Source organism: Nerophis lumbriciformis, linkage group LG21 (assembly GCF_033978685.3).
Source record: "Nerophis lumbriciformis linkage group LG21, RoL_Nlum_v2.1, whole genome shotgun sequence".
Classification (NCBI taxonomy): domain Eukaryota; kingdom Metazoa; phylum Chordata; class Actinopteri; order Syngnathiformes; family Syngnathidae; genus Nerophis; species Nerophis lumbriciformis.
Window position 1 is genome coordinate 10,958,279 of NC_084568.2, and position 24,942 is coordinate 10,983,220.

The 24,942-nt window shown below is 36.5% G+C and overlaps 1 protein-coding gene across 10 annotated transcripts in view; it reads right to left on the minus strand.

The window, feature by feature from the left end:
* Nucleotides 1-24,942, minus strand: part of syngap1b (synaptic Ras GTPase activating protein 1b) — a 376,646-nt gene that overhangs the window by 176,266 nt on the left and 175,438 nt on the right. The gene's annotated exons all lie outside the window — the stretch shown is intronic.

Sequence of the window (24,942 nt, forward strand, 5' to 3'; positions counted from 1 at the left end):
CTGTTAGCATGTTAAATATTTTTGCTCATTCTGCAAGTCGCATATTTTTTTTGGTGCCATCTGGCTAGCGCGCTAACTGTTAGCATTACAGTCGCACGCAACTTCTATGCAGAATGTTTTTTCTGGTTATATTTTCAGATTCATTATTGACATATATCACACAACGGAGCAACAACACAACCAATGTTTGCACCCGCAGCCGAGTAGCAACATTTTAAAGCGCATACAGAGCCATACAAAGCCACTTATACTTTAAATGCAACTCATTCTACGATTGAATTAGGAGGTTGCCTACAGCCACAGCTGTGAATGCCAATGTGTGCCAATTGTAGACCAGGCAAGTGCAGATGGAATCATTTCATATCCACTTTGAAATTTGTGACGTCTTGACAACAAAGAAGCTGCCTGGCGACTAATTAATGTCCATGAATGTTCCAGTGGATCGTCACGTCACAGCAGGGAGAGGCAGGAAGGTTCCATAACATGTCTACCGTTGTCTGCTTGGCCAGCTGTCACTCAAAGCGAGGACGAGCTCGTTTGCAGTCTCTCTCTCTCTCTCTTTCCCCACTTAAAAGTCAGTCACATCACAGCAGCCCACGGAGGTGAAAGACACAGGTGGTTATGTAATCTACTGTACACGCCGCTTTGCATCAACATCTCTGCGCACCTGGCTTATTGAGACACTCACACATTCACTTTTCACTCCTCCACTCTTTAACATCTCACGTTATATCACATACAACAACGTAATAAATGTCCTATATCACATACAACAATGTAGTAGATGTCATATATCCCATACAACAATGTAATATATGTCATATAGCACATATGGAATAGGTGTCATATATCCCATACAACAATGTAGTACATGTCATATATCACATACAATATAATATGTCATACAGTACATACAACATAATAGATGTCATATATCACATACAACAATGTAATAGATGTCATATATCACATACAACAATGTAGTAGATGTCATATATCACATACAACAACGTAGTAGATGTCATGTATCACATACAACAACGTAGTAGATGTCATATATCACATACAACAATGTAATATATGTCATATCACATACAACAATGTAGTAGATGTCATATATCACATACAATCTAATAGATGTCATATATCACATACAACAATGTAATTTGTCATATATCACATACAACAATGTAATATATGTCATATCACATACAACAATGTAGTAGATGTCATATATCACATACAATCTAATAGATGTCATATATCACATACAACAATGTAATATGTCATACATCACATACAACAACGTAATAGATGTCATATAGCACATATGGAATAGGTGTCATATATCCCATACAACAATGTAGTAGATGTCATATATCACATACAACAATATAATATGTCATACAGTACATACAACATAATAGATGTCATATATCACATACAACAATGTAATAGATGTCATATCACATACAACAATGTAATAGATGTCATATCACATACAACAATGTAATAGATGTCATATCACATACAACAATGTAATAGATGTCATATATCACATACAACAAAGTAATAGATGTCATGTATCACATCCAACAACGTAATAGATGTCATATATCACATACAACAAAGTAATAGATGTCATGTATCACATTCAACAACGTAATAGATGTCATATATCACATACAATGTAGTAGATGTCATATATCACATACAACAACGTAATAGATGTCATATATCACATACAACAATGTTATAGATGTCATATATCACATCCAACAAAGTAATAGATGTCATGTATCACATCCAACAACGTAATAGATGTCATATATCACATACAACAATGTAGTATATGTCATATCACATACAACAATGTAGTAGATGTCATATATCACATACAATGTAGTAGATGTCATATCACATACAACAATGTAATGTCATATATCACATACAACAACATAATAGATGTCATATATCACATACAACAACGTAATAGATGTCATATATCACATACAACAATGTAGTAGATGTCATATATCACATACAACAACTTAATAGATGTCATATATCACATACAACAACGCAATAGATGTAATATAGCACATACAACGTAATATATGTCATATAGCACATACAACAACATAATATATGTCATATATCACATACAACAACGTAATAAATGTCATATATTAATAGATTGCATGTATCACATACAATGTAATAGATGTCATATATCACATGCAACACCGTAATAGATGTCATACATCACATACAACTTAATAGATGTCATATATCACATGCAACACCGTAATAGCTGTCATATATCACATACAACAATGTAATATATGTCATATATCACATACAACGTAATAAATGCCATATAGTAATAGGTGTAATATATCACATACAACAATGTAATAGATGCCATATATCACATACAACAATGTAAAATATGTCATACATTACATACAACATAATAGATGTCCTATATCACATACAACAATGTAATATATGTCATATATCACATACAACATTGTAATCGATGTCATATCACATACAACAACGTAATAGATGTCATATATCACATACGACAATGTAATATGTCATACATCACATACAACAACGTAATAGATGTCATATAGCACATATGGAATAGGTGTCATATATCCCATACAACAATGTAGTAGATGTCATATATCACATACAACAATATAATATGTCATACAGTACATACAACATAATAGATGTCATATATCACATACAACAATGTAATAGATGTCATATCACATACAACAATGTAATAGATGTCATATCACATACAACAATGTAATAGATGTCATATCACATACAACAATGTAATAGATGTCATATATCACATACAACAAAGTAATAGATGTCATGTATCACATCCAACAACGTAATAGATGTCATATATCACATACAACAAAGTAATAGATGTCATGTATCACATTCAACAACGTAATAGATGTCATATATCACATACAATGTAGTAGATGTCATATATCACATACAACAACGTAATAGATGTCATATATCACATACAACAATGTTATAGATGTCATATATCACATCCAACAAAGTAATAGATGTCATGTATCACATCCAACAACGTAATAGATGTCATATATCACATACAACAATGTAGTATATGTCATATCACATACAACAATGTAGTAGATGTCATATATCACATACAATGTAGTAGATGTCATATCACATACAACAATGTAATGTCATATATCACATACAACATAATAGATGTCATATATCACATACAACAACGTAATAGATGTCATATATCACATACAACAATGTAGTAGATGTCATATATCACATACAACAACTTAATAGATGTCATATATCACATACAACAACGCAATAGATGTAATATAGCACATACAACGTAATATATGTCATATAGCACATACAACAACATAATATATGTCATATATCACATACAACAACGTAATAAATGTCATATAGTAATAGATTGCATGTATCACATACAACTTAATAGATGTCATATATCACATGCAACACCGTAATAGATGTCATACATCACATACAACTTAATAGATGTCATATATCACATGCAACACCGTAATAGCTGTCATATATCACATACAACAATGTAATATATGTCATATATCACATACAACGTAATAAATGTCATATAGTAATAGGTGTAATATATCACATACAACAATGTAATAGATGCCATATATCACATACAACAATGTAAAATATGTCATACATTACATACAACATAATAGATGTCCTATATCACATACAACAATGTAATAGATGTCATATATCACATACAACATTGTAATCGATGTCATATCACATACAACAACGTAATAGATGTCATATATCACATACGACAACGTAATAGATGTCATATATCACATACAACAATGTAATAGATGTCATATATCACATACAACAATGTAGTAGATTTCAATTGATTCTTCCCTGTAGGCCATGGCCATAAATTGATTCTATCGCAAAAATTGTGTTTTTCTTGTTGCAGAGGGTTTAAAAGTTTTTTAAAAATGTATGTTTAATTTCCCCTTCTTGCTCCGGCATATTTTTTGCCCCCAGGAGCTCATTTCCTTAAGGAAATTCACACACCTAGTAAAACATGGTCAATGCTAACGCCAACGAGAGGGAGACCAAAGAAAAGAAAAGTGTTGTCAGTGGTTTGGTTTTGCGGCAACAGGCGTGGAACCAATGACTGCACGCCGCAAAGTTTGTTTAAAAAAGACAGCAGCACAACAAACTTATTCTTGCATCTGAAACTCAAGCGTTCTGATCCAGTCGAGTGGGAGAAATGCAACTCTTTACGAGGCCATCAACATAACAACAACAACAACAAGACGTGTTAGAGATGTGCTGCCCAAACAGTGAAAAAGCTTATTTTTATCCACCCATTAAAACTATAGAGACCTCCTAATGCTACATTTTAATTAGTTTTTCTTTTCAATACAGAAAATTTGAGTTTGTACTCAAATGTTGGAGTTTATTTATTATTATATTTATTTATTCAAGACAAAAGTTGTACCTACTATAGGAAACTCTATATTAAATAACTTTATTTGTTCAGAACAATGTATATTTATTTTCTGTTATCTACAATAGCTACATTTCGTCTGTTTAGTTTTTGGAAAATAATGTTCTACAATTGATATCTGTTCTAAAAAGAACCCACTTCATAAAATGTTTTATTTTGCAAAGAGTAAGATGCTGTGTCATTCCAAACGACTGTAAATTCCAGACATGCGGCTTATAAAACGGTGTGGCTAATTTATGGATTTTTCTTCGCTGACGGCCAAAATGCAAATAGTTAAAAAACATTTTTTTTGTACTTTCAGCCGGGAGGATAAGTGCCGTTCCGCCTTCTTGCCGTCCATAGCGTTGCTACTCGTATGGATTCTTCATTCATAACTTCAAGCAACGTTTGTACATTTTACAATATAACTAAAACAATTCTTACTTCCTAAACCGTCCCATGTGTGATGTCTGTAGGAGTGTCAAGAATATTTGTACCTGCTATCGTAATGTAATAGCGTTGTTGGTGTTAGCTATTATGCTAACACGTTGACAAGTGCTCAGTAAATTCACCAATATGTCACCGTAGAGTTATTGAGTCTGTTTAGCTGATTGGAGAGCTAGCTTCCGCAGCTAGTGGGGTCCATGACGATGACTTCTGTTTTGTTTGATCAGCCGTTTTACTGCTGTGTTACAGTCATCGTTTGGAAACAATTAAGGTATGTAAATAAACATTTACACAATAATTATGTGTAAATAACTCATTTCACAACGTATATATCTGCGGCGTATAGTCCAGTGCGGTTAATATGTGGAAAAACTTGTATCCCTAAAAAATAGTGGGTGCGGCTTATATACGGTACTAGTTTTTGATCAAATAAAAATTAAACTTGTTTTGAATTATCTCTGTCACTTCTATTCATTGGTTTCCTTTAAAAATCGTATTTTTGGTGAATAAATCTGACTTTTTTTAGGACATATTTTCCAGGCTTACCTTTCTATAAAAATGTGTTCATATTTTTCTATTTCTAGAACAGATTAATTGGATTTCCAACAATTTAGAACATTTGTTTTGGATTTGGTAACACCTTTAGAAATAGATCAGTCATTCTCTAACTGTGGTACGCAAGCGCCATCTAGTGGTACGTTAAAGAATCGGTTAAATAAAGTACAGTTTTTTCTTTTCTTTTATTTAAACACAGTGTGACTGTTCAAAGGGTGTGTAATAAAGCTATTAAATATTAAGAGTGTCAAAAAAAATTAGATTTTTGAATGAATCGCGATTCTTACTTGTAATGATTCCTAATTGAATAATTCGTAATTGAGAAAAAACAAAAAAAAACAAAAAAACATTTTTGCCCTGTGTATATATTTAGAGTGCCACACAAAAAAAGATGACTCAGAAAACACAAGCTTGCGCTGTCTCTTCACCACTTGTATCATCTAGATCAGGCATGTCTAAACTTTTAACACTGATGGCCGCATACCGAAAACTCAAAGCATTCAGGGGCCATTTTGCTATTTTTTTTATTTTCAAAACCATTAGGGCGCCCCTTAGTTTTGGTGAATGTTAAAGGTCCTGGGCACCCGAAAGGTTCCCAGTCATTAATGTATTAAAAATTAGTCATATATAATTCTTTTTACTTTCAAGACTTAAATATATATATAGATCAACTTCAGATCTCACCATTGACACAGTTTTAGTCATTTGTTAATGTTTTATATCCTTTAAAAAAAAAAAAAGAAAAGAAAAGAAAACCCTGTTTTTTATGGCAACAACATGAAATATGCAGTATTTTCCCCAAAACGTTTAACATTTTTTAATATGTGATGTGAAGTCATTGGAGCTTTAAAAGCATATATCATTCATAACACCTTTACTTTTGATCCAAAAGGCCGCCACTTGAGATGTCCGATAATATCGGTAGTCCGATAAATGCTTTAAAATGTAATATCGGAAATGATCGGTATCGGTTTCAAAATTATCGGTATCGGTTTCAAAATGTAAAATGTATGACTTTTTAAAATGTCGCTGTGTACACGGACGTAGGAAGAAGTACAGAGCGCCAATAAACCTTAAAGACACTGCCTTTGCGTGCCGGCCCAATCAAATATCTACGGCTTTTCACACACACAAGTGAATGCAAGGCATATTAGGTCAACAGCCATACAGGTCACACTGAGGGTGGCCGTATAAACAATTTTAACACTGTTACAAATATGCACCACACTGTGAACCCACACCAAACAAGAATGACAAACACATTTCGGGAGAACATCCGCACCGTAACACAACATAAACACAACAGAACAAATACCCAGAACCCCTTGCAGCACTAACTCTTCCGGGACGCTACAATATACACCCCCCGCTACCCCCTACACCGCCCACCTCAACCTCCTCATGCTCTCTCAGGGAGAGCATGTCCCAAATTCCAAGCTGCTGTTTTGAGGCATGTTAAAAAAAAAAATGCACTTTGTGACTTCAATAATAAATATGGCAGTGCCATGTTGGCACTTTACATAAATTGAGTGGATTTATTTTTGGAAAACCTTGTTACATTGTTTAATGCATCCAGCGGGGCATCACAACAAAATTAGGCATAATAATGTGTTAATTCCACGACTGTATATATCGGTATCGGTTGGTATCGGAATCGGTAATTAAGAGTTGGACAATATAGGAATGTTGGATATCGGCAAAAAAGCCATTATCGGACATCCCGAGCCGCCACTCATAAAAGTGTTAAAAATAAGTCATGTATCAATACATATTATTATTACTTTCACACTTAAATCTTTCGATAAACTGCAGATCTATCCATTGATTATAAGTGTTGTTGTTTTTGAGCAATGGCAGTTTTACAGTAAAAACAGGCTACATGGCAGCTTGATGTTATTAAGAGTCAACATTGCAACCTTTACTTGTTACATTTCACCTGTTTGCTCTTTTATTCCACTTTTTTTTTTGTAGTAATAGTATTCTTAAAAAATTATGTTGTGGGCCGTGAACAAATTAGCCGCCCCCAGGCCACACTTTGGACACCCCTGATCCCGATGAACTCTTCTCACCGAAATCGGATAATTATCATCCCTTTTGGTCATTATGAGCACTTAAACGCAGTTCATAAAGTCCAACATCCAGTTATGAAAGTGAAAGTGAAAGTACACTTATAGCCCCATGTTGCTCTTTAAGAACATTAAAGCCTAAAAAGCCGGTTAGGTGGCGCTGGCAGCTCGTTCAGGAGCTTAACGGGTTTCTGGTCGTCCGTTCATCTAAAAAGCAAATCAGTGTTTACCTTTCATCATGAAGCAGAGAAACCAGGAAGTTGCAACAATTCATTTAATGAATGTTTTGATTGGGACTTAACGAGCTTCTTAATTGAAGCGATAAACTAACTTTTTGGACTCCCGCTAATTAGCATTTGATAGCTTTTTGTCGGACCCAGTGATGAAAATGAAAAAGTTTACAAGGTTGAACAAAAACCTAATGAAAAATAATACTTCCAAAGGGACTTTAATTGGTGTGCCTGCTTTGCTTGTTCTTTGGCATTCAGCAGCTTTCTTGGCCTCAACAAGGACCTTCAAGATAAGAAGACAAATATAAACTAGAATTTGCAATTCTGGCAGGAATGCCCTATGTGAAAGGCATGAACACCGGGAATTTGGGGAAAGGGAAAACATGTTTTGCGTTTGATATATCGGAAGAGTAGTGTGGGTGGATGGTTGAAAGGTCCAAATCGGGTTTAAAAATGGCGCACCATTTTAAAAATGTTGGGCATTGTAGATAAGTCCATACATTTGAATTCAAATTCCTCAGAAATTTGGGAATTTCGGAAAAAACGGGAATTTATGAAAATATTGAGACTAGCACAATTGTCCTAAATGTTATGAATGGGTTGGTGTTGGAATTTTTGGAATCGGTTGAAAAACGTTGACGTAGTAACAGTTTGAATTGAGAATGGGTGTTTCGGAAATGCTGGAATTTCGGGAAAACGGGGAATTTGTACGAAGAGAAAAAACAGAAGTTATCCCGACTAAGTTGAATGTTTTGAAGGTGGAATGGTCAAAAACGATTAAAAAATGTGGACCGTGAGAACTTTCCAGGGAGAGGTCAAAATATGGCTTTGGAAAATCGGGAATTCCTGGAATTTTTTTGAACTTGAAAAATGGTAGTTTGGTTTTCCAAAGTGAGCGGGGTGTGTGGATGTTGGAATGGGTTCGAATTGGATCGGGTAGAAAATAGCACATTTTACGAATTTAGCGCATTGTAGAACGATGAATTTGTCCATTCATTTGAATGGCAATTTCCTGGAAATTTTGAGATGTCAGGAAAACCGTGAATTTATGAAAATATTGATACTAGCACACTTGTCCTAGATGATATGAATGGGTTGGTGTTGGAATTTTTGGAATCGGTTGAAAAATGTTGACGTAGTAACAGTTTGAATTGAGAATGGGTGTTTCGGAAATGCTGGAATTTCGGGAAAACGGGGAATTTGTACGAAGAGAAAAAACAGAAGTTATCCCGACTAAGTTGAATGTTTTGAAGGTGGAATGGTCAAAAATGATTAAAAAATGTGGACCGTGAGAACTTTCCAGGGAGAGGTCAAAATAGGGCTTTGGAAAACCGGGAATTCCTGGAATTTTTTTGAACTTGAAAAATGGTAGTTTGGTTTTCCAAAGTGAGCGGGGTGTGTGGATGTTGGAATGGGTTCGAATTGGATCGGGTAGAAAATAGCACATTTTAAGAATTTAGCGCATTGTAGAACGATGAATTTGTCCATTCATTTGAATGGCAATTTCCTGGAAATTTTGAGATGTCAGGAAAACCGTGAAGTTATGAAAATATTGTTGCTCGCACAATTGTCCTAAATGATATGAATGGGTCGGTGTTGGAATTTTTGGAATCGGTTGAAAAATGTTGACGTAGTAACAGTTTGAATTGAGAATGGGTATTTCGGAGTTCCTGGAATTTCGGGAAAACCGGGAATTTGTACAAATAAAAAAAACAGGAGCGTTTGTTGTCCGGACTAAGTAGAAGGTTTTGAAGGTGGAATGGTCAAAAACGGTTAAAAAATGTGGACTGTTAGAACTTTCCAGGAAGAGGTCAAAATAAGGCTTTGGAAAAACGGGAATTCCTAGAATTTTTTTTTAACTTGGATAATGGTAGTTTGATTGTTCAAGGTGAGTGGAGTGTGTGGATGTTGGAACGGTTCGAATCGGATGAGAAATGTGGGATATGTGGGTAGACGGTTGAAAGGTTGGAATGGGGTAAAGAAAACATTTTAAGAATTTAGGGCCTTGTAGAACTATGTATATGTCCATTTATTTGAAAGGGAATTTCCTGGAAATTTGGGGATTTAGAAAAAACCAGGAATTTATGAAAATATTGATACTAAAACAAATGTCCTAGATGATATGAATGGGTTGGTGTTGGAATTGTTGGAATCGGTTGAAAAATGTTGACGTAGTAACAGTATGAATTGAGAATGGGTATTTCGGAAATCCTGGAATTTCGGGAATTTGTATAAAGAACAAAAACAAGAGTTTTTGTCCCGACTAAGTAGAATGTTTTGAAGGTGGAATGGTCAAAAACGGTAAAAAAATGTGGACTGTGAGAACTTTCCAGGAAGAGGTCAAAATAGGGCTTTGGAAAACTGGGAATTCCTGGAATTTTTTTGAACTTGGAAAACGGTAGTTTGGTTGTCAAAGGTGAGTGGAGTGTGTGGATGTTGGATCGGTTCCAATCGGATGAGAAATGTGGGCGGATAGTTGAAAGGTTGGAATCGGGTAAAAAATGGCGCAACATTTTAAGGATTTAGCGCATTGTAGAACGATGAATATGTCCATTTATTTGAATGGGAATTTCCTGGAAATTTGGAGATTTTGGAAAAACCAGGAATTTATGAAAATATTGATACTAAAACAAATGTCCTAGATGATATGAATGGGTTGGTGTTGGAATTTTTGGAATCGGTTGAAAAATGTTGATGTAGTAACAGTTTGAATTGAGAATGGATATTTCGGAGTTCCTGGAATTTCGGGAAAACAGGGAATTTGTACGAATAAAAAAAACAGGAGCGTTTGTTGTCCAGACTAAGTAGAACGTTTTGAAGGTGGAATGGTCAAAAACGGTTAAAAAATGTGAACTGTGAGAACTTTCCAGGAAGAGGTCAAAATAAGGCTTTGGAAAAACGGTAGTTCCTGGAATTTTTTTTAACTTGGAAAATGGTAGTTTGGTTGTCCAAGGTGAGGGGAGTGTGTGGACGGTGAAATGGTTCGAATCGGATGAGAAATGTGGGATATGTGGGTGGATGGTTGAAAGGTTGGAATGGGGGTAAAAAAAACAACTTAAGAATTTAGGGCATTGTAGAACTATGTATATGTCCATTTATTTGAATGGGAATTTCCTGGAAATTTGGGGAGTTCGGGAAAACCGTGAATTTATGAAAATATTGATACTAGCACACTTGTCCTAGATGATATGAATGGGTTGGTGTTGGAATTGTTGGAATCATTTGAAAAATGTTGACGTAGTAACAGTTTGAATTGAGAATGGGTATTTCGGAGTTCCTGGAATTTCTGAAAAAACGTGAATTTGTATGAAGAAAAAACAGGAGTGTTTGTTGTCTGGACTAAGTAGAATGTTTTGAAGGTGGAATGGTCAAAAATGTTTTAAAAATGTGGACTGTGAAAACTTTCCAGAAAGAGGTCAAAATAGGGCTTTGGAAAACTGGGAATTCCTGGAATTTTTTTGAACTTGGAAAACGGTAGTTTGGTTGTCCAAGGTGAGTGGAGTGTGTGGATGTTGGATCGGTTCCAATCGGATGAGAAATGTGGGCGGATAGTTGAAAGGTTGGAATCGGGTAAAAAAATGGCGCAACATTTTAAGAATTTAGCGCATTGTAGAACGATGAATATGTCCATTTATTTGAATGGGAATTCCCTGGAAATGTTGGGATTTCGGGAAAACTGGGAATTTATGAAAATATTGATACTCGCACACTTGTCCTAGATGATATGAATAGGTTGGTGTTGGAATTTTTGGAATCGGTTGAAAAATGTTGACGTAGTAACAGTTTGAATTGAGAATGGGTATTTCAGAAATCCTGGAATTTCGGGAAAACCGGGAATTTGTATAAAGAACAAAAACAAGAGTTTTTGTCTCGACTAAGTAGAATGCTTTGAAGGTGGAATGGTCAAAAACGGTAAAAAAAATGTGGACTGTGAGAACTTTCCAGGAAGAGGTCAAAATAGGGCTTTGGAAAACTGGGAATTCCTGGAATTTTTTTGAACTTGGAAAATTGTAGTTTGGTTGTACAAGGTGAGTGGAGTGTGTGGATGGTGGAACGGTTGGAATCGGATGAGAAATGTGGGTGGATAGTTGAAAGGTTGGAATCGGGTAAAAAATGGCGCAACATTTTAAGGATTTAGCGCATTGTAGAACTATGTATATGTCCATTTATTTGAATGGGAATTTCCTGGAAATTTGGGGATTTAGGAAAAACCAGGAATTTATGAAAATATTGATACTAAAACAAATGTCCTAGATGATATGAATGGGTTGGTGTTGGAATTGTTGGAATCGGTTGAAAAATGTTGACGTAGTAACAGTATGAATTGAGAATGGGTATTTCGGAAATCCTGGAATTTCGGAAATTTGTATAAAGAACAAAAACAAGAGTTTTTGTCTCGACTAAGTAGAATGCTTTGAAGGTGGAAAGGTCAAAAACGGTAAAAAAAAATGTGGACTGTGAGAACTTTCCAGGAAGAGGTCAAAATAAGGCTTCGGAAAAACGGGAATTTCTAGAATTTTTTTAAACTTGGATAATGGTAGTTTGATTGTTCAAGGTGAGTGGAGTGTGTGGATGGTGGAACGGTTCGAATCGGATGAGAAATGTGGGATATGTGGGTAGACGGTTGAAAGGTTGGAATGGGGTAAAGAAAACATTTTAAGAATTTAGGGCCTTGTAGAACTATGTATATGTCCATTTATTTGAAAGGGAATTTCCTGGAAATTTGGGGATTTAGGAAAAACCAGGAATTTATGAAAATATTGATACTAAAACAAATGTCCTAGATGATATGAATGGGTTGGTGTTGGAATTGTTGGAATCGGTTGAAAAATGTTGACGTAGTAACAGTATGAATTGAGAATGGGTATTTCGGAAATCCTGGAATTTCGGGAATTTGTATAAAGAACAAAAACAAGAGTTTTTGTCCCGACTAAGTAGAATGTTTTGAAGGTGGAATGGTCAAAAACGGTAAAAAAAAATGTGGACTGTGAGAACTTTCCAGGAAGAGGTCAAAATAGGGCTTTGGAAAACTGGGAATTCCTGGAATTTTTTTTAACTTGGAAAACGGTAGTTTGGTTGTCCAAGGTGAGTGAAGTGTGTGGATGTTGGATCGGTTCCAATCGGATGAGAAATGTGGGCGGATAGTTGAAAGGTTGGAATCGGGTAAAAAATGGCGCAACATTTTAAGGATTTAGCGCATTGTAGAACTATGTATATGTCCATTTATTTGAATGGGAATTTCCTGGAAATTTGGGGATTTAGGAAAAACCAGGAATTTATGAAAATATTGATACTAAAACAAATGTCCTAGATGATATGAATGGGTTGGTGTTGGAATTTTTGGAATCGGTTGAAAAATGTTGATGTAGTAACAGTTTGAATTGAGAATGGATATTTCGGAGTTCCTGGAATTTCGGGAAAACAGGGAATTTGTACGAATAAAAAAAACAGGAGCGTTTGTTGTCCAGACTAAGTAGAACGTTTTGAAGGTGGAATGGTCAAAAACGGTTAAAAAATGTGAACTGTGAGAACTTTCCAGGAAGAGGTCAAAATAAGGCTTTGGAAAAACGGGAGTTCCTGGAATTTTTTTTAACTTGGAAAATGGTAGTTTGGTTGTCCAAGGTGAGGGGAGTGTGTGGACGGTGAAATGGTTCGAATCGGATGAGAAATGTGGGATATGTGGGTGGATGGTTGAAAGGTTGGAATGGGGGTAAAAAAAACAACTTAAGAATTTAGGGCATTGTAGAACTATGTATATGTCCATTTATTTGAATGGGAATTTCCTGGAAATTTGGGGGGTTCGGGAAAACCGTGAATTTATGAAAATATTGATACTAGCACACTTGTCCTAGATGATATGAATGGGTTGGTGTTGGAATTGTTGGAATCGGTTGAAAAATGTTGACGTAGTAACAGTTTGAATTGAGAATGGGTATTTCGGAGTTCCTGGAATTTCTGAAAAAACGTGAATTTGTATGAAGAAAAAACAGGAGTGTTTGTTGTCTGGACTAAGTAGAATGTTTTGAAGGTGGAATGGTCAAAAATGTTTTAAAAATGTGGACTGTGAGAACTTTCCAGGAAGAGGTGAAAATAGGGCTTTGGAAAACTGGGAATTCCTGGAATTTTTTTGAACTTGGAAAACGGTAGTTTGGTTGTCCAAGGTGAGTGGAGTGTGTGGATGTTGGATCGGTTCCAATCGGATGAGAAATGTGGGCGGATAGTTGAAAGGTTGGAATCGGGTAAAAAATGGCGCAACATTTTAAGAATTTAGCGCATTGTAGAACGATGAATATGTCCATTTATTTGAATGGGAATTCCCTGGAAATGTTGGGATTTCGGGAAAACTGGGAATTTATGAAAATATTGATACTCGCACACTTGTCCTAGATGATATGAATAGGTTGGTGTTGGAATTTTTGGAATCGGTAGAAAAATGTTGATGTAGTAACAGTTTGAACTGAGAACGGGTATTTTGGAAATCCTGGAATTTCGGGGAAAACGGGGAATTGGTACGAAGAAAAAACAAAACAGAAGTTGTCCCAACTAAGTAGAATGCTTTGAAGGTGGAATGGTCAAAAACGGTTAAATAATGTGGACTGTGAGAACTTTCCAGGAAGAGGTCAAAATAGGGCTTTGGAAAACTGGGAATTCCTGGAATTTTTTTGAACTTGGAAAATGGTAGTTTGGTTGTGCAAGGTGAGTGGAGTGTGTGGATGGTGGAACGGTTGGAATCGGATGAGAAATGTGGGTGGATAGTTGAAAGGTTGGAATCGGGTAAAAAATGGCGCAACAATTTAAGAATTTAGCGCATTGTAGAACGATGAATCTGTCTATTTGAATGGGAATTTCCTGGAAACTTTGGGATGTCAGGAAAACCGTGAATTTATGAAAATATTGTTGCTAGCACAATTGTCCTAAATGTTATGAATGGGTTGGTGTTGGAATTTTTGGAATCGGTAGAAAAATGTTGATGTAGTAACAGTTTGAACTGAGAACGGGTATTTTGGAAATCCTGGAATTTCGGGGAAAACGGGGAATTGGTACGAAGAAAAAACAAAACAGAAGTTGTCCCAACTAAGTAGAATGCTTTGAAAGTGGAATGGTCAAAAACGGTTAAATAATGTGGACTGTGAGAACTTTCCAGGGAGAGGTCAAAATAGGGCTTTGGAAAACCGGGAATTCCTGGAATTTTTTTTTTTTTTTTACTTGAAAAATGGTAGTTTGGTTGTCCAAGGTGAGCGGAGTGTGTGGATGGTGGAATGGGTTTGAATCGGATGAGAAATGTGGGATATGTGGGTAGATGGTTGAAAGGTTGGAATCGGGTAAAAAATGGCACAACATTTTAAGAATTTAGGGCGTTGTAGAACTAAGAATATGTCCATTTATTTGAATGGGGATTTCCTGGAAATTTGGGGATTTCGGGAAAACCGGGAATTTATGAAAATATTGATACTAGCACAATTGTCCTAGATGATATGAATGGGTCGGTGTTGGAATTGTTGGAATCGGTTGACAAATGTTGACGTAGTAACAGTTTGAATTGAGAATGGGTATTTCGGAGTTCCTGGAATTTCTGAAAAAACGTGAATTTGTATGAAGAAAAAACAGGAGTGTTTGTTGTCTGGACTAAGTAGAATGTTTTGAAGGTGGAATGGTCAAAAATGTTTTAAAAATGTGGACTGTGAAAACTTTCCAGAAAGAGGTCAAAATAGGGCTTTGGAAAACTGGGAATTCCTGGGATATTTTTGAACTTGGAAAACGGTAGTTTGGTTGTCCAAGGTGAGTGGAGTGTGTGGATGTTGGATCGGTTCCAATCGGATGAGAAATGTGGGCGGATAGTTGAAAGGTTGGAATCGGGTAAAAAATGGCGCAACATTTTAAGAATTTAGCGCATTGTAGAACGATGAATATGTCCATTTAATTGAATGGGAATTCCCTGGAAATGTTGGGATTTCGGGAAAACTGGGAATTTATGAAAATATTGATACTCGCACACTTGTCCTAGATGATATGAATAGGTTGGTGTTGGAATTTTTGGAATCGGTTGAAAAATGTTGACGTAGTAACAGTTTGAATTGAGAATGGGTATTTCAGAAATCCTGGAATTTCGGGAAAACCGGGAATTTGTATAAAGAACAAAAACAAGAGTTTTTGTCTCGACTAAGTAGAATGCTTTGAAGGTGGAATGGTCAAAAACGGTAAAAAAAAATGTGGACTGTGAGAACTTTCCAGGAAGAGGTCAAAATAGGGCTTTGGAAAACTGGGAATTCCTGGAATTTTTTTGAACTTGGAAAATGGTAGTTTGGTTGTGCAAGGTGAATGGAGTGTGTGGATGGTGGAACGGTTGGAATCGGATGAGAAATGTGGGTGGATAGTTGAAAGGTTGGAATCGGGTAAAAATGGCGCAACATTTTAAGAATTTAGCGCATTGTAGAACGATGAATTTGTCCATTCATTTGAATGGGAATTTCCTGGAAATTTGGGGATGTCAGGAAAACCGTGAATTTATGAAAATATTGTTGCTAGCACAATTGTCCTAGATGATATGAATGGGTTGGTGTTGGAATTGTTGGAATCGGTTGAAAAATGTTGACATAGTAACAGTTTGAAGTGAGAATGGGTATTTCGGAGTTCCTGGAATTTTGGAAAAAAACGTGAATTTGTATGAAGAAAAAAATCAGGAGCGTTTGTGGTCCCGACTAAGTAGAATGTTTTGAAGGTGGAATGGTCAAAAACGTTTAAAAATGTGGACTGTGAAAACTTTCCAGCAAGAGGTGAAAATAGGGCTTTGGAAAACCGGGAATTCCTGGAATTTTTTTGAAATTGGAAAATTGTTGTTTGGTTGTGCAAGGTGAGTGGAGTGTGTGGATGGTGGAACGGTCGGAATCGGATGAGAAATGTGGGTGGATAGTTGAAAGGTTGGAATCGGGTAAAAAATGGCGCAACAATTTAAGAATTTAGCGCATTGTAGAACGATGAATCTGTCTATTTATTTGAATGGGAGATTCCTGGAAATTTTGGGATGTCAGGAAAACCGTGAATTTATGAAAATATTGTTGCTAGCACAATTGTCCTAAATGTTATGAATGGGTTGGTGTTGGAATTTTTGGAATCGGTTGAAAAATGTTGACGTAGTAACAGTTTGAATTGAGAATGGATATTTCGGAGTTCCTGGAATTTCTGAAAAAACGTGAATTTGTATGAAGAAAAAACAGGAGTGTTTGTTGTCTGGACTAAGTAGAATGTTTTGAAGGTGGAATGGTCAAAAATGTTTTAAAAATGTGGACTGTGAAAACTTTCCAGGAAGAGGTCAAAATAGGGCTTTGGAAAACTGGGAATTCCTGGAATTTTTTTGAACTTGGAAAACGGTAGTTTGGTTGTGCAAGGTGAGTGGAGTGTGTGGACGTTGGATCGGTTCCAATCGGATGAGAAATGTGGGCGGATAGTTGAAAGGTTGGAATCGGGTAAAAAATGGCGCAACATTTTAAGAATTTAGCGCATTGTAGAACAATGAATTTGTCCATTCATTTGAATGGGGAATTTCCTGGAAATTTGGGGATGTCAGGAAAACCGTGAATTTATGAAAATATTGTTGCTAGCACAATTGTCCTAAATGTTATGAATGGGTTGGTGTTGGTATTTTTGGAATCGGTAGAAAAATGTTGACGTAGTAACAGTTTGAACTGAGAACGGGTATTTTGGAAATCCTGGAATTTCGGGGAAAACGGGGAATTGGTACGAAGAAAAAACAAACAGAAGTTGTCCCAACTAAGTAGAATGTTTTGAAGGTGGAATGGTCAAAAACGGTTAAATAATGTGGACTGTGAGAACTTTCCAGGGAGAGGTCAAAATAGGGCTTTGGAAAACCGGGAATTCCTGGAATTTTTTTTTTTTACTTGAAAAATGGTAGTTTGATTGTTCAAGGTGAGCGGAGTGTGTGGATGGTAGAAAGGTTGGAATCGGGTAAAAAATGGCACAACATTTTAAGAATTTAGGGCGTTGTAGAACTAAGAATATGTCCATTTATTTGAATGGGAATTTCCTGGAAATTTGGGGATTTCGGGAAAACCGGGAATTTATGAAAATATTGATACTAGCACAATTGTCCTAGATGATATGAATGGGTCGGTGTTGGAATTGTTGGAATCGGTTGACAAATGTTGACGTAGTAGCAGTTTGAACTGAGAATGGGTATTTCGGAGTTAAGCCAGACTATTTTTTCAAAACTTCTTTTTACACTTATAATTGAAAGAATAGCCCTCCCCCTATCTGAGAATGCAATGGCTCCATTTACAGAAGAAAGGAGGCTAATTGTCGGTCGTGGTCAATTTTAAACTAAGGCCATTTAACTCGGCTCGAGGAATTCAAAACCCTGGGAGTTCTCCTGTTGAAGAGGAAATGCAATTTTTTTTTTTTTTTAGATTTAGCCTACATTAGGTAACACTGCATTTAAGACTCATCTTTTACTTAAGAGACGAATGCACTACCGACCTAATGAGACCAAAAGAGAAAGAGATGATACAGTATTTATCTGCTCACATACGCTACCTGGTGGTTGTTTGAGCACACTGAAGCTCGTCCTGGATAGTCGCACTCCCTAATGTTTCGGTCGCACGCAGGATTCTCACAGAAATGAGGCAAAAATACGACCTTACCTTCTGTATCATTGACAACCCTTATGTAGGACAAGAACACATATGTTTTACTTTGTTTTATATGCATTCTAAATCGTAAACTATGGCAAGTAAGAGGTAGCTAATAGGGGTACACTATTGCGGACATAAAGCCCTCTAAAAAAACACCCAAAAAGCTCCAACAATACTCCATTTACAAGTCGTGACCTGAATAATAAACACGTATTAGAGATATTATTATAAGCGCTAATGCAGAGGAACTACTTTCAGCATCTAACTGGCTTGTGTTGCTATATTGACCTGCTGTATCGCCTGAGTTGGTGAAAGTTCATTCTAGATTAAAAATGATGCCTCTCACCTGTATAGTAGAAGGTTGTGGACATAAATCGACAAGTTGGTCGACTTTGACATCCAATTTAGACCCGGAGATTGTGAGAAAGACACGAAAATACTTTTTTTTTTTAAAACCCTTTGTAAGGATTATGATTAATTGTTCATGTAAAGGGGAAGATATAAACATCCCATCAGTCTTTATCCCGGTGAGAGCAGATATTGTACAGTAAGTGATTGTTTTATTATGTTTGTACATCTTGTTTAGCACTTAGCAATACTGCTACATAATGCTTAGTGTTTCACTAAAGCTGCATCTGTTTAGCACGCAGCTTCTAAAACTTGTAGATCATCCTCCTTATATTCAGGATCAAAGATACAAGTTCCTGGATCATAAATTGTCCCACCATTGTTCCCGGCGTGGGCACTTTCCACTGAGTTGCGAGATATGCTCTCCACCCCCTCCAAACTGAGCTTACCCCCTCCCTCCCGCCTTGTATTCAGTGTATAAAGAATAACAATCTCTCTTACTATTGCGCACTGCTTACATACTTTGTTATAAATATGTGCTGTGCCTTTTGAGATGCTCGAGCTTCTCAAATAAATCTAAGAAAGACAATTTTGTTTGACCACTTGATTAGAATATTTCCAATACAGTTGTCTCTCATGAAGTCTGCCATGATTAGTAGTGTTGTTGAAGGGAAACGTGCACGTTGTGATACGTCTATGAAATTAATACGCTGCCTTATGCTTAAAATCAATCAATCATCCATCTTCTACCGCTTGTCCCTATTTATAAAGCACTTTTCATACATAAAAGAAATGCAACGCAAAGTGCTTTACAAAGTAAAAAACAATACCCCCGGGGATACATATGCCCCATTATCACATACGTACGCATGGACACAGATACCAAACAACATACACACATATGGACCATAACTATATGGACAAATGATTGCATGGCTGAGTACAGAGGAGACATGTGAGTAAACACTATCACAGGAGCCATCTGCACCAGGAGGTCATCAGACCATGGCCATCAGGACGCTGACACAAACGCGCCCCCACAAGCACGGCCGATAACCCCTGAGGCAGATGGCTCATCTGAGGAACGTTGGAAGAATTTAAATAATAAAACTTGGAAAATTGTAAGACCCATGAGTAGTGATGAAGAATAAAATACAAGTAAGACATATGAAGATTAATACAAAAAAAATAATGTGCAGTAAATAATAGATGAATAGAACTAAATTAAATCTGGCATAACTAATAGGATAAAAAAGTAAAATACAAATGGCTTTAATAAAATAATTAATATCAGGTAAAAGCCAAATCAAAAAGGTGGGTTTTAAAAACATGAACGTTCTCCGCATGATCAAAATATGTGAATATGACTGTTACTACATTACTTATATACAAAACTTTGATGGAGGTTTTGGACGTTTTTCAGAGTGCTTTAAAGGCGGAATAAGAACTTACATTGGCCCCCTTTGTTGGCTGACTTTTGCTAGTGTTTATTTATGATTTAGAATGCATAAGGACAGACAAAAACAATGCAGTTCTCCTTTAACAATATTCAACTTTTTGACCATTTCTCTATTTCTATGAGATACTGAATTCGGGGTTCTTATTAGCTGCGAGCTATAATTATGAAAATAAAAATATGACATTGTCTGAAGGAGTGACGGCGGTTAAAGCACAGTCGTTTACCCTCTATTGTATTTTTACTTGACAAGACAGACTGTAAGGAAAAAAAATGCGTTCTGAAATATGAAGGCTGCACTCCTGTCATGTGGCGTGTGTTTACACGAGTCGACACCAGGCATATGAAGTATGACGTGTCAGCATGTGTCAAGACGTCAGGTCAGAGGTCAAGCACAACACCCGCCTGAAAGCTAACAAGGGAATACAGAAAGCGTCCGGTCAGCACAAATGTCTGGGGAAAAAAAGCAAAGCAGCATGCGTGCAATATTTGGGAGAGTGAAAGTGAAAGTTGGCAGTGCAGTACAGCCAAGGACACAACTAGTGTGAATCATTCATGTCAAATATTCACGTAAAAAAAAAAAAACCAGCTGCTTGAATGTGGAGGCTGAAATGAATATGCAATTTTGTGACGGTGCAGGTGACAACCAGCTCAAAAGGATCCATCCTCTTTGCTAAGTTGTTGCTAAGCAACCATCCCGCTACCAGCAGCGCAACTAACCTGAAGCCACGCAGGTGAGGACGATTTTTTTTTTTTTCTCCCATTACTCCCAGGACCGCTGGATGCAAAATCATTTTCACTTTGTTAAATAAACTGTGTACCTTCTACTCGTACAAATGAATGAGAAATACATTGTTTGATGGGGGTTTTTTTTCCTGCAAAATGACTAATTTATCTCAAGAAACACAAACATTTGCAAAATCTTGCTGAACTACCAATAAAAGGCTGTGCGACAACAGTGACAAGGTTTAGGAAATGTGGGTTTCGATTTTTATCAGCGACAGAGCAGGAAGTGGCTAGGAGTATGTTTGGGGTAAAATTTCTTATAAATCGGCCTGTCATCCAGAAATGACATTTCTACACCCGCTTATTCGTGAAAAAACAGCACATTGATGCATTTATACAGTGGAACCCTGACTGCTAGCAAGCTCGCTCAGCAAAAACCAACTTGAATTTCCTAGACAATTACTTTCAAAATGCCCCCCTCCAAAAAAGAAGACAACATTTTGCCCAAAAACGGGCCAAACACTGAGTTTTAAACGAAGCGTTTCGACCAGGGTTGTCACAATCCTTAGCATTTTGATATTACAGCATGAAATTGAATATCTTTGAAACTTTAATTAATAATTTATAATTTAATTAACATAAAACATTAATGTATGTACACTTTTGACCCAGCAGATTTGCTCACATTTTCAGTAGATCCATAATAAATTCATAAAAGAACCAAACTTCATGAATATATTTTTGTGACCAATAAGTATGTGCTGCAATCACTCTATCACAAAAAAATAAGAGTTGTAGAAATTATTGGAAACTCAAGACAGCCATGACATTATGTTCTTTACAAGTGCATGTAAACTTTTGATCGCGACTATATATATATATATATATATATATATATATATATATATATATATATATATATATATATATATATATATATATGTATGTGTGGGAAAAAAAATCACAAGACTACTTCATCTCTACAGGCCTGTTTCATGAGGGGTTCCCTCAATCATCAGGAGATTTTAATGGGAGCATTCACATACCATGGTTTATATAGGGCACAGAGTGGGTGGGTACAGGCTGGCGTAGGGGCGTGGTGATTGGCTCATGTGTTACCTAGGAGGTGTTTCCGTCTGTGGCGGCATGCTGTTACAATTTCGCTGCGCTTGTTGAGGGATGACAGGTCTGGACGGTAAATAATAAACAGTTTTTCTTTCAAGCATAGGTTGCATCTTTTATTACCACTATTGTAAGGTGTGCTGGATGCAAGAATTTGCCATGTTATTGAATATTCAACATTATTGTCTTTGAGGTCCCAAATGTGTTTGCTGAGTTCTGTGGTATTCCGCAGGTTTTGGTTCCTGAAAGAAGCCTTGTGATTGTTCCATCTGGTTTTGAACTCTCCCTCAGTTAATCCTACATATGTGTCGGATGTGTTAATGTCCTTGCGTGTTACCTTAGATTGGTAGACAACTGATGTTTGTAAGCACCCCCCGTTGAAAGGGAAATCAGGTTTCTTTCGACAGTTGCAACCTTTGTTGGTTTTGGAGTTGCTCTGTCCGGGGGCCGACGGCTCATTTGCAATTGTTTTGTTGTGGTTTGAGATGATTTGTCGTATATTGTTCATACAGCTGTAGCTCAATTTAATGTTGTTCTTGTTGAATACTTTTCTTAGGGTGTTGTCTTTGGGAAAGTGTTTGTCAATCAGATTGAGGAATTTGTGTCCAATGTTAGTTGAGACGTTTTTGCTGTATGGGGGGGTTGTACCAGATGATGTCGTTTCGTTTTCTGTTCTTTTTCGGTTGGTTTCCTGGCGTGGGTTCATAGGTGAGGGTGAAATTGTATCCGCTTTCATCAAGGGCTTTTTGGTACGGGGGGGTTGCTTGGTCAAATTCAGCTTTGCTAGATGACAGCATCGATAGCCTTTTATTAATTCCGGTAGGTATTCTTTTCGTGGTGGTGGGTGGGTGGTTGTTGTCATGGTGCACGTATTGGAGTGTTGTGTTGGGTTTCGTGAATAGAACTCAGCAAACACATTTGGGACCTCAAAGACAATAATGTTGAATATTCAATAACATGGCAAATTCTTGCATCCAGCACACCTTACAATAGTGGTAATAAAAGATGCAACCTATGCTTGAAAGAGAAACTGTTTATTATATACCGTCCAGACCTGTCATCCCTCAACAAGCGCAGCGAAATTGTAACAGCATGCCGCCACAGACGGAAACACCTCCTAGGTAACACATGAGCCAATCACCACGCCCCTACGCCAGCCTGTACCCACCCACTCTGTGCCCTATATAAACCATGGTATGTGAATGCTCCCATTAAAATCTCCTGATGATTGAGGGAACCCCTCATGAAACAGGCCTGTAGAGATGAAGTAGTCTTGTGATTTTTTTCCCACACATACATATATTGCGCTCTACTACGGTATCGAGCACTATTTTTTGGATAACCTTATTAAGACATATATATATATATATATATATATATATATATGTAGACATACATACATATATATACGGATACATACATATGTAAATATACATACATACATACATATATGTATATATACACATGTATATATACGCAAATATTCATACATATACACCTATACACACACATATATACATTTTTTCAAGCATTTTCTTAACTTGTTTTATCCTAAATTAAGCATTTTCTATACACATGTATATATACATAAATAAATATACACATTCTATACATACATATATAAATATACACATATATACATATACAAAAAACACGGAGGCTATTTCATCCCGACAAGCCTGTTAAGCAGGGAAACCTGCGAAACAGGCTTGTCGGGATGAAATAGCCTCTGTGTTTTTTCCTGACCTAATATATTTTCCGCTCTACCCCGGTATTGAGCACTGTATAACGGATAAACCACAGAAACCTCAACTATATATACACACACAAATATACATACATACACATATACCGTATTTTTCGGAGTATAAGTCGCACCGGAGTATAAGTCGCACCTGCCGAAAATGCATAATAAAGAAGGAAAAAAACATAAATCACACTGGAGCCCGGCTAAACTATGAAAAAAAACTGCGACTCATAGTCCGAAAAATACGGTATACATTATTTCAAGCATTTTCTTTAATTTTTCTATCCTAAATTAAGCATTCTCAAACAATAAAAATGGCTAATTAAAATAAAACTATCAATACTACAGCGGTATTGGCCACTCCGGAGTCCAAACCGATGACAACGCACTGTTCAGTATCGTGGCCACTGATTGGCTCAGCCTCAGGCAGCGTTCCTATGTTGGATTAAGAAGGTAAACGTGACGAAGAAGGATGCTATTTTATGTCTAGAGGTTGAAGAGGTCGTGAAAAGCTCTTTACGCTCTCGCTATTAAAATATTTGATTCATAATTAATGATTCCTACTTTGTGGAAATGAGTTCGCTAAACGGCGTGTATCTATAAAACTCATTACTATACATTATATGTCACGTTCACCCATTCACACACACACACGTTCACAACCACCACCCCTCAGGAGCAGTTGGGGTCAGGACACAAGGGCTGTGACTAGGATGGAATCGGACCTGGAACCCTCAAGTTACTGGCACCATGGCTCCGCCATTTGCGCCACGCCGCCCGGAACCAATTAACAGGACTAAACAATATAGTGCAATTTATAAAATATATTCTTGCAACCTTGACTTATGACATCAAAGCAAGTTATGTGTAAAAAAATATATAATCATCAAATGCAAAGATAATAATATCATGAGGCAATTATATATTTATATTTATATATATTGACTGTTCAGATGGCAGTGTGCCGATTATTGATGATGTCATCGTTATACTTGTCACAGCCAGCAGGGGGCGGACTTGCAACAT